Source organism: Triticum dicoccoides, chromosome 5B, assembly GCF_002162155.2.
Source record: "Triticum dicoccoides isolate Atlit2015 ecotype Zavitan chromosome 5B, WEW_v2.0, whole genome shotgun sequence".
NCBI lineage: Eukaryota > Viridiplantae > Streptophyta > Magnoliopsida > Poales > Poaceae > Triticum > Triticum dicoccoides.
This window is the reverse complement of record NC_041389.1, coordinates 622236116-622246662: the sequence shown is the minus strand read 5'-3', so window position 1 is coordinate 622246662 and position 10547 is coordinate 622236116.

Sequence of the window (10547 nt, the reverse complement as noted above, 5' to 3'; positions counted from 1 at the left end):
AGGCGATTATGGGGTCGCAGCTAAGTCCCGAGTGGGAGGATTTCTCTCCACTCGGAGTGTTTTTAAATTTTAACTTAGGAGATTACGAGGTCGCAGCTAAGCCCCCGAGTGGGAGGATTGCTCTCCACTCGGAGTGTTTTTTAACTTAGGCGATTACAGGGTCGCAGCTAAGCCCCCGAGTCGGAGGATTGCTCTCCACTCGGAGTGTTTTTTAACTTAGGCGAATTGGGTTCGCGGCTAAGCCACCCACTGGGGGATTTGGACACAAGTGATTACGAGAAACCAATCATTAAGATACTGCAACGATCTTGTCTTTGTAAAATAATTTGAAATACTTTTATTACAACTCGACGGGTCGAGTGATTCTAGGTGTAGAAAGGACGAAGCAGGTCCACGTTCCATGCACGTGGCTCGTCTATTTTCTTGGCTACATTCTAGATGTGATACGCTCCATTGTGAAGCACCTTGGTGATGATGAAGGGACCTTCCCAGGCCGGAGCGAGCTTGTGAGGTCGCTTCTGAACCACTCGGAGCACAGGTCTCCCTCCTGAAATGCTCGACCTTTGACATTGCAGGCGTGGAATCAACGTAGATCTTGCTGATAAATGGTCGACCGGACCAAAGCCATCTCGCGTTCTTCCTCCAAGAGATCGACTGCGTCTTCACGTTCTTGCTCTGCTTCGGTTTCTGAGAACAGTTCAACTCTAGGAGCATTGTGCAGCATGTCACTCGGAAGCACAGCCTCGGCGCCGTACACCAGGAAGAAGGGGGTTCGTTCAGTCGACCGGTTGGGTGTTGTCCTCAGCCCCCATAGGACTGATGGTAGTTCGGTCACCCAACCTCCAGCAGCATGCTTAAGATCTTGCATTAGACAAGGTTTTAACCCTTGAAGAATCAAACCATTCGCCCTTTCAGCCTGTCCATTCGACTGCAGGTGCGCTACGGACGCGTAGTCGACCCAAGTGCCTTGAGATGCACAGAATGCCTTGAACGCATCAGAATCAAAGTTGGATCCGTTATCTGTGATGATGCTATGAGGAACTCCATATCTGAATATCAACTCTCTGATGAAACTGATGGCAGTGCCTGCTCCAAGGTTCTTGATGGGCTTGGCTTTGATCCACTTGGTAAACTTGTCGACTGCTACGAGAAAATGGGTGAAGCCACTCGCACCGATTTTGAAGGGTACGACCATATCCAATCCCCAGACTGCAAACAGCCAAACAAGCGGAATAGTATTCAGGGCGGATGCGGGCTTGTGAGACATGTTGGAGTAAAACTGGCAACCTGCGCACTTGTCGACTATATCCTTCGCCATCTCATTTGCTCGAGGCCAATAAAACCCCGCTCGGTATGCTTTGGCCACGATGGTCCGAGAGGACGCATGATGACCACAGGTCCCCAAGTGGATATCATTTAGGATCATCTGACCTTCTTCTGGGGTGATGCAGCATTGTGCAACTCCTATGACACTCTCTCTGTAAAGCTGTCCTTTTATCACGGTGAAAGCTTTGGATCGACGGACTATCTAGCGAGCCTCATCTTCGTCCTCTGGGAGCTCTTTTCTGAGAATGTACATGATGTATGGTACCATCCAATCGGGAGTGATCACTAAGACTTCCATGATTAGGTCAAGCACGGCTGGAATCTCTACCTCAGTCGGGTCGGTTGGACTTATCGGTTGCAGGGGCTCTTCCTTGAAGGGATCTTCTTGTACTGACGGGGTATGGAGATGCTCCAAGAACACATTGCTGGGGATAGGCTTCCGAGTGGAACCTATCTTTGCCAGATCATCAGCAGCTTGATTTTTGATTCGCGGTATGTGGTGGAGCTCCAATCCCTCAAATTTATTTTCCATCTTCCTCACTGCATTGCAGTAACCTGTCATTGCGGGACTCCTGACATACCAATCCTTCATCACTTGGTTAACCACCAAATCTGAGTCGCCATAAACCATTAGGCGTCGGACGCCGAGTGAAATGGCCATACGCAACCAATATAAAAGTGCTTCATACTCTGCTTCATTGTTTGAAGAGTCAAAGTGAATCTGAAGGACATAACTGAGTTTGTCTCCTTGTGGGGACACTAAAACCACTCCTGCACCAGAGCCATTCAACATCTTGGACCCATCAAAGAACATGGTCCAATGTTCCAACTAAATTTGAATCGGCTGTTGCTGTTCAGTCCACTATGCGAGGAAGTCCGCAATTGCTTGAGACTTAATGGCCTTCTTTGCCTCAAATTTGATATCCAAAGGAAGAAGTTCAATCGCCCACTTTGCCAGTCGACCAGTTGCATCTCTGTTATTCAGGATCTCTAACAAAGGAGCGTCGCTGATGACTGATATTGAATGATCAGAGAAATAATGTGCAACTTTCTTCATGGTCAGGTAAATCCCATAAACAAGCTTCTGATAATGTGGATATCTCTGCTTGGACGGGGTTAAGACTTCTGAGATGTAATACATGGGGCACTGAACTTTGAAGGCCTTGCCTTCTTCCCGCTCGACCGTGAGCACTGTGCTAACAACTTGTCCTGTGGCTGCGATGTAAAGCAACAGAGGCTCCTTGCTAACCGGAGCAGAAAGCACCGGCTGGGTGGAAAGCAGGGCTTTGAGCTCTTTAAACGCCACTTCAGCTTCGTCACTCCACTCGAATTTGTTAGACTTCTTCATCAGTCGGTAAAGAGGCAATGCCTTTTCACCGAGGCGTGAGATGAATCGGCTCAAAGCGGCCAAGCAACAAGTAAGCTTCTGGATGTCGTGCAGGCGCACTGGGCGCTTCATTCGGAGGACTGTGCCAATCTTCTCTGGGTTTGCGTCGATCCCTCGTTCGGAAACAAGGAAACCGAGTAACTTTCCGCCTGGGACTCCAAATGTGCACTTAGATGGGTTAAGCTTGATATCGTACCTTCTCAGGTTGGCAAATGTTTCAACTAGGTCAGTCAGCAGGTCGGAACCTTTGCGTGACTTAACCACTATGTCATCCATATATGCTTGCACATTCTGACTGATTTGAGTGAGCAGGCACTTCTGAATCATGCACATGAATGTGGCACCAGCATTCTTGAGGCCGAAGGGCATAGTAATATAGCAAAAACACCCGAACGGGGTGATAAAATCCGTTTTTATCTCATCGGGTCCATACAGTCGGATCTGATGGTACCTGGAATAAGCGTCCAGGAAGGACAGTCGCTCACATCCCGCAGTTGAGTCGACAATCTGGTCGATACGGGGAAGAGGGAAATGATCTTTCGGGCAGGCCCGATTGATGTGTTTGAAGTCAATACACATTCAAAGTGAATCATCTTTCTTGGGAACCATAACGACATTGGCGAGCCACTCAGAGTGGTATATCTCGCGGATAAACTCAGCAGCCAGGAGCCGAGCCACTTCCTCGCCAATGGCTTTTCTCTTCTCCGTGACGGACCGACAGAGGTATTCTTTGACGGGTTTTACTTTTGGGTCGACCCGCAAACGGTGCTCAGCCAGTTCCCTGGGCACACCTGGCATGTCAGATGGTTTCCATGCAAAGATGTCCCAGTTCTCACAAAGGAACTGGATGAGCGCTTCTTCCTATTTGCTGTCAAGTGTTGACGAGATATGGGTCGGAGCAGCATTGGGATCGGTCGGGTGAACATGAACTGGCTTGGTCTCTCTGGCCGACTAAAATGCTAACTCTGAAGCAGGCCTCTTAGCACGCAGCAAATCACTCGGATCTGCCGTCTTCTGATACTCTTGGAACTCCACTACTGCCATTCGCTCATCTGCTATTTTTGCTTCATCTTGAAGACAATCTTCTAGTCTCTGACGGTTACCGGAAACCGTTATTACGCCTCTAGGGCCAGGCATCTTCATCTTGAGATAAACATAGCACGGTCGAGCCATAAAGCTAGCATAGGCAGGCCTACCCAGAATGACATGATATGCACTCTGGAAATCCACTACCTCAAATGTCAACTTCTCCTTGCGGAAATTCTTCTCATCGCCAAAAACCACATCGAGAGTGATTTGGCCGAGTGATCCAGCTTTCTTTCCTGGAATGATCCCATGGAACCGCATGCTACTCTCGCTGAGTTTGGACATCGGGATGCCCATTCCTTTGAGAGCTTCAGCATACAGAATATTCAGGCCACTGCCACCATCCATCAGGACCTTAATCAGTCAGGTGCCCCCCACGACTAGGTCGACCACCAGCGCCTGCCGCCCAGGGGTAGCTACGCATGGCGGGTGGTCGGACTGGTCGAATGTAATAGGGACCTTTGACCACTTCAGATATCTCGGCGTTGCCGGAGCAACCATGTTTACTTCTCTGTTAATGACCTTCAGTCGACTTTTGCTCTCAATATCGGCAAAAATCACCAAGGTGGCATTGACATTGGGATAACCACCGTCATCATCCTTATCCTCTTCCTTCTTCTCAGGCTCTTTGTCCTTACCACTAGGTTTACTTTCTTGGAAGCTCTGAATAAGGAGTCGACATTATCGAGTGGTATGCTTGGGGAGAATCAGATTTCCCTCCTCATCCTTCTTGGTGTGAATGTGACACGGTAAATCCAACACATCATTTCCTTCCTGATATTTAACCTTCTTAGGGGTCCAGGGCCCTTTAGGTTTCCCTTTGAACTTTCCTTGATTTAACACCACTGCCTCGGCAGGACCTGCTGCCTCAGCCTTTCGCTTCTACTTCCGACTGGAATTTCCTCCCCCGGTGTCCTGGGCGACTGTTTTGTGCTTGCCACTCCGGAGTCGGTTTTCCTCTTTGCCGTTAGCATATTTGGTAGCAATCTCCATCATCTGAGTCAAGGACATATCTACTGTCCGACCGAATTTCAGGACAAGCTCCCTGTAGCGAACGCCTTCCTTGAAGGCACAGACTGCTTGGTGATCAGACACATTTTCCACTGTGTGGTGCAGAGTGATCCATCTCTCGATATAGTCTCTCAGGGTTTCATACGTTTCTGCACGCAATGTTGTAGCTCTGGTAGACCGGCTGGTCTCTTGCAAGTTCCCTCAAACGTTCTGGTGAACACTCGGGCTAACTCATCCCAACTCAAAATACTCCTAGGGGCCAACTGAGTCAGCCAAGCTCTGGCAGACCCTTCAAGCATCAGAGGAAGGTGCTTCATGGCCACCTCATCATTGCCACCACTGATGTGCATAGCCACTCGGTAATCTTCGAGCCAAGTATCGGGCTTCGACTCACCCGTAAACTTACTGACGCCAATTGCCAATCTGAAGTTATGGGGTATCTCAGCAGCTCTGATGGCCCTTCCAAAACACTCGGGGCCGGAAACATGGACTCTACCTCCACTGGGTCTGTCCTAATCCAGCCCTTCTCTGTATGCTCTGTTCCGATCGACCAGACCTTGCACAAGGACGGACCTTGTGTCAAAGCCAGGTTCTCTGGGGTCGACTGGAACTCTGCGACCGTTCCCGTACGGACACCTATCGTCATTGCGCCGGGGCGCGTATGACCGTCCCTCCGAAGGGGTGAAAGCGCTCGACGGTAGTTGTCGCGGGCGTACTCACGATCATGTTCACCATGAGCCCTTCCCAAGTACCGATCTTGATGGTGATCACGACCTCCCTGTCATAAAGGAGACCTCGGACTGTGAGCCGACTGAACGGTGTCCGCTCTCACTGATCTACTGTGGATTCTGTTCCGCGACTGGGAAACAACTGAGTTCTAGTCTCCCGCTGCTCGAAGCAGTGCCCTGATCTGTTCCAGGCCTCTCCCAGTGATCAGTTGTAAGTACAGTGGGGTTTTACGCCCAAACTGCGAGTGTCGTGTTCTCCTCAGGGACTAGGCAACGGCAACTATGCTCGGAGAAAGCTAGATAACACAATAAGGGTGATGATCACAAGAAAATATAAACCTAAAATAATCAAGGACCATGACAAACAACACAGGGAAATTAAGGTTGACACTCACTCTCTAATTGGTATTTTCAAACTACTAGAGAACTAAAATACTAGCATCAATGATAAGGGAAGTCAAAATACATGGACATATATAACTAGCATGCAGATGACAGGAGGAAGAAACAAGCTAGTACGACAGGGGCAGAAATATATAACAACACAAACATATATATTTTCACACGAACATCGTTAACACAGAGACTGGAAATTAAATGTTCATACATCTTACTTCTACAGAGAGTAACATCGATAGTAAATTCACAAGAAACAATATGAATTATTAAAAGCAACTAGCTGACAATTAGTCACACACACAGAACATATATGATTTGGATTACACAAGACACAATACTAGCACTAAAATGATCAACATCACAGAAATACGAAACCACATGAAATATATATCACGAACATATATGTCACAGAAATACTCATAAGCAGATTCTGATAGATCAATCACCTCCCAAATTAAGAAGGCATCATTAAGTCAGGTCACATAACAAGTACTATATTATACCAGTACGGAGCTGAACAAATAACAAGTGATTAAAACTAGTCAAGTCTGAATATTACACAACCCTGAACATTACACAATTCTGAACATTACACTACTCAAGGTTACAGAAATTTGAGAGAGAGAGAGAGAGAGAGAGAGATAGAGAGAGATAGAGAGATAGAGATAGAGAGAGAGAGAGAGAGAGAGAGAGAGAGAGAGAGAGAGAGAGAGAGAACAGCAGCAGGTTTTGGGAAAGGGGGAGGAAGAACAGCAACAGAGATGGTTCAGAGATGAAGCAAGGGCATCAGGGAGAGAAGAGCAGCAGCAGGTTCATGGGAGAGGGAGCAACAGCAGTTCGGTTCAGAGAGAAGCAGCGGCAAGGGGTCCCGGAGAAGAAGCAGCAGAGATTGAGAAAGTTAGGAGCAGCAGGGGACGCAGAAGAGAGAAGCAGCAGCAGCGCTAAGGGAGATGCAACGGAGAAGAGGCAGCAGCAGCAAGGGGAAGATCAGGGAAGAACACAGCATCAAGATGAGGGGAAGAAGAAAGAGGTTGAGAGGAGGGGCAAGAGCAGCAAGGCAAGGGAAGGAGCGCAGCAGCGGGGTGGGAGAAGAAGGATCCGTAGCCTTCGCAAAGGATCGGACACCACCGCCCTTGTCTGGACGTCCGCGCGAGCTGGTGATGGTGGTGGATGGCTGGGTGTGTTGGGCGTGGTGGACGAATGGATGCGGCGGCGAATGGATGGTGCAGATGGCGATGAGGTGATGGATGGCGAGGTTGCGGCGCATGGTGGAGTGGTGATGATGGCGCGCCCACCACGCCGGCCTGGCCGTGGCGGCGGCCGGAGGTGGAGAAGGAGTGGTGAGGGGGAGAGAGATGTGTGCCAGGCCCAAAGGGGATCGGTGGCTAGCGCTAGGGATTTGATCCCACGATCAGATTTGCCACTTTTTGATTTGGCCCTCCTGCTCCCTTCTTTCTTCGCAAGCACATCCCTTCCCTTCTCTAGTTTGGCCCTCGGTTTCTTCTTTCCTTCATGCTCAGGCCCCCCTTCTTTCTTTCCCGTCCTTGTCTTGTATTCTTCGGCCTCTTAGTCAGAATCTTGAGGTTTATAGTGCCTTTGCGCACTTTTCTGCAGAAGAAACAAATGACGAGTAAATTATCTTTTTTTATGATTATCAAGCAATATTCAATCAATCACGGCAAGAATGGACGAATATATCACGATAGATGCTACATTTGAGTACCAAAATTATATATGTGAAATATACTTATCACCCAACCTCTGATCGAGACGGCTGAATAGACTCTGCAATACGCGTAGCCGCTACCAAATTCTGAATCAGTGTTCGGAATACCTGAGTTTCTGGCAGAAATAACTATCGTGCGCGTCGACTGGATTCAGGAATCAGTCGATGAGCACGCTCGTCGAGAGAATGTTGGAGATTCTCCAAACGAGTGCGCTCAGCCAGAGTGGCCAGGCACACTGCCTCCAAGGCCCGATCCTTGGCAGTTTCCCCTATGATGGGGGTCTGGAGAGCCTCCACATTGTGGCAGTGCAACTCCTCCCTCTGCTGCGAGCTGAGAGGTTGGGGCTGGTACGACTCTTCGTGGTCGAGTGACGGACCGGCGCTCCTGCCGCCATCGCCACTGTGACGGAAGCCAGGCGGACCGCAATGGGAGTCGACCATGAGGACTTCCACCGCGGGATCACAACTCTCGCTCTCAGAAAGAGTATCTGCGAAATCAGTTGACAAATCGACCGATCCGCAAGAATACACGTCGGGCTCAATAGCCGCGACTTGGGGGGTGAAGGTTTGACGAGCCACCGCGTGTCTCACCCATCGCTGGAGCCGCGAACGTCCAGACCGCTTGCTGCGGCGTCTAGTGGAATGAGTCGACAACGCGATGACCGACTGGTATGGTGACTATGGCTGCCTGAGGAGGACGCCGTAGGAGCTCGCGCGGAAGTGCGTCGAGCCGTGAGCCGGAAGGGCCTCAATGTCGAGGGGAGCCTCCTGGAGCCAGGCAGAATCGTCGGCGACGAAGATGAGGGCGCCGAGCCGGATCTCGTGGCACATGACCAAATCGCCACCGGAAACGATGTTGATGAAGGTCGAAGAAAATGCAACCTCGCCGGAAGTCGCTAAGATGCTTTGCCCCATGGTGGGCGCCAACTGTCGTAGTACTAAGTCTAATAGTAAGTATAGGGGGTACGTATGGAGAGGCAAGGTCCTAGCTACGACAAGGTTGTACGCAAGTGTTTACGAGTTCAGGCCCCTCTCGGAGGAGGTAAAATGCCTACATCTCGGAGCCCGAAGGCGGTCGACTGGAATGTATGAATATGTGTGTGTTACAGGGGGTGTGAACCCTTGTCCCAGAGGAGGGGGGTGGCTTATATAGAGTTTGCCAGGACCCCAGCCATCCCCCGTTACAGAGGGTTGAATGTACATAAAGATTGAGGCGTTACTGGTAACGCCAGCCTTAAGTGCCTTTAATGACCTTAAAGACTACGGAGTGAATACTCGCTCGTTGCTGTTCTAACTGACTTCTGGTCTTTTGTAGGTCGAGTGATTTCTTGTATGGTCGAGTGGTTGACTGGTCGCGTGATTTTGGGAAGGAGGGGTACCCGAGTGGTCCATTGGTCGAGTGGATTATGATACGTCCATTTTGCATCATGCTTTTATATCAATATTTATTGCACTATGGGCTGTTATTTCACGTTATGTCACAATACTTATGGCTATTCTCTCTTATTTTACAAGGTTTACATGAAGAGGGAGAATGCCGGCAGCTGGAATCCTGGGCTGGAAAAGGAGCAAATATGGGAGGCCTATTCTGCGCAACTTCAAAATTCCTAAAACTCCACGGAATATCTTAAAATAAATAAAGAAAAATCGTCGCCAAAGATGAAGGCCAGGGGGCCTGCACCTTGCTCACGAGGTTGGGGGGCGCCCCCCCTGGGGCGCGCCCCCCTACCTCGTGGCCCCCCCTAGTGGCTCTCCGACGCCCATCTTCTCCTATATGAAGTCTTTCGATGAGAAAAAAATAGAAGGCAACCTTTCAGGACGAAACTCCGCCACCACGAGGTGGAACCTTGGCGGAACCAATCTAGGGCTCCGGCAGAGCTGTTCTGCCGGGGACACTTCCCTCCGGGAGGAGGAAATCATCACCATCGTCATCACCAACGCTCCTCTCATCGGGAGAGGGCAATCTCCATCAACATCTTCACCAGCACCATCTCATCTCCAAACCCTAGTTCATCTCTTGTATCCAATTCTTGCCTCCAAGTCCGGGATTGGTACTAGTAGGTTGCTAGTAGTGTTGATTACTCCTTATAGTTGAGGCTAGTTGGTTTATTTGGTGGAAGATCATATGTTCAGATCCTTTATGCACATTATTACCCCTCTGATTATGAACATGAATATGCTTTTGAGTAGTTGCGTTTGTTCCTGAGGACAAGGGAGAAGTCTTGCTATTAGTAGTCATGTGAATTTGGTTTTCGGTCGATATTTTGATAAGATGTATGTTGTCTAACCTCTAGTGATGTTATATGAACATCGACTACATAACACTTCACCATTATTTGGGCCTAGGGGAAGGCATTGGGAAGTAATATGTAGATGATGGGTTGCTAGAGTGACAGAAGCTTAAACCCTAGTTTATGCGTTGCTTCGTAAGGGGCTGATTTGGATCCATATGTTTCATGCTATGGTTAGGTTTACCTTAATACTTTTGTTGTAGTTGCGGACGCTTGCAATAGAGGTTAATCATAAGTGGGATGATTGTTCAAGTAAGAACAACACCCAAGCACCGGTCCACCCACATATCAAATTATCAAAGTACCGAACGCGAATCATATGAGCGTGATGAAAACTAGCTTGACGATATTCCCATGTGTCCTCGGGGGCGCTTTTCCCATTATAAGAATTTGTCCAGGCTTGTCCTTTGCTACAAAAAGGATTGGGCCACCTTGCTACACTTTATTTACTTTTGTTACTTGTTGCTCATTACAATTTATCTTATCACAAAACTATCTGTTACCACTTATTTCAGTACTTCAGAGAATACCTTGCTGAAAACCGCTTATCATTTCCTTCTGCTCCTCGTTGGGTTCAACACTCTTACTTATCG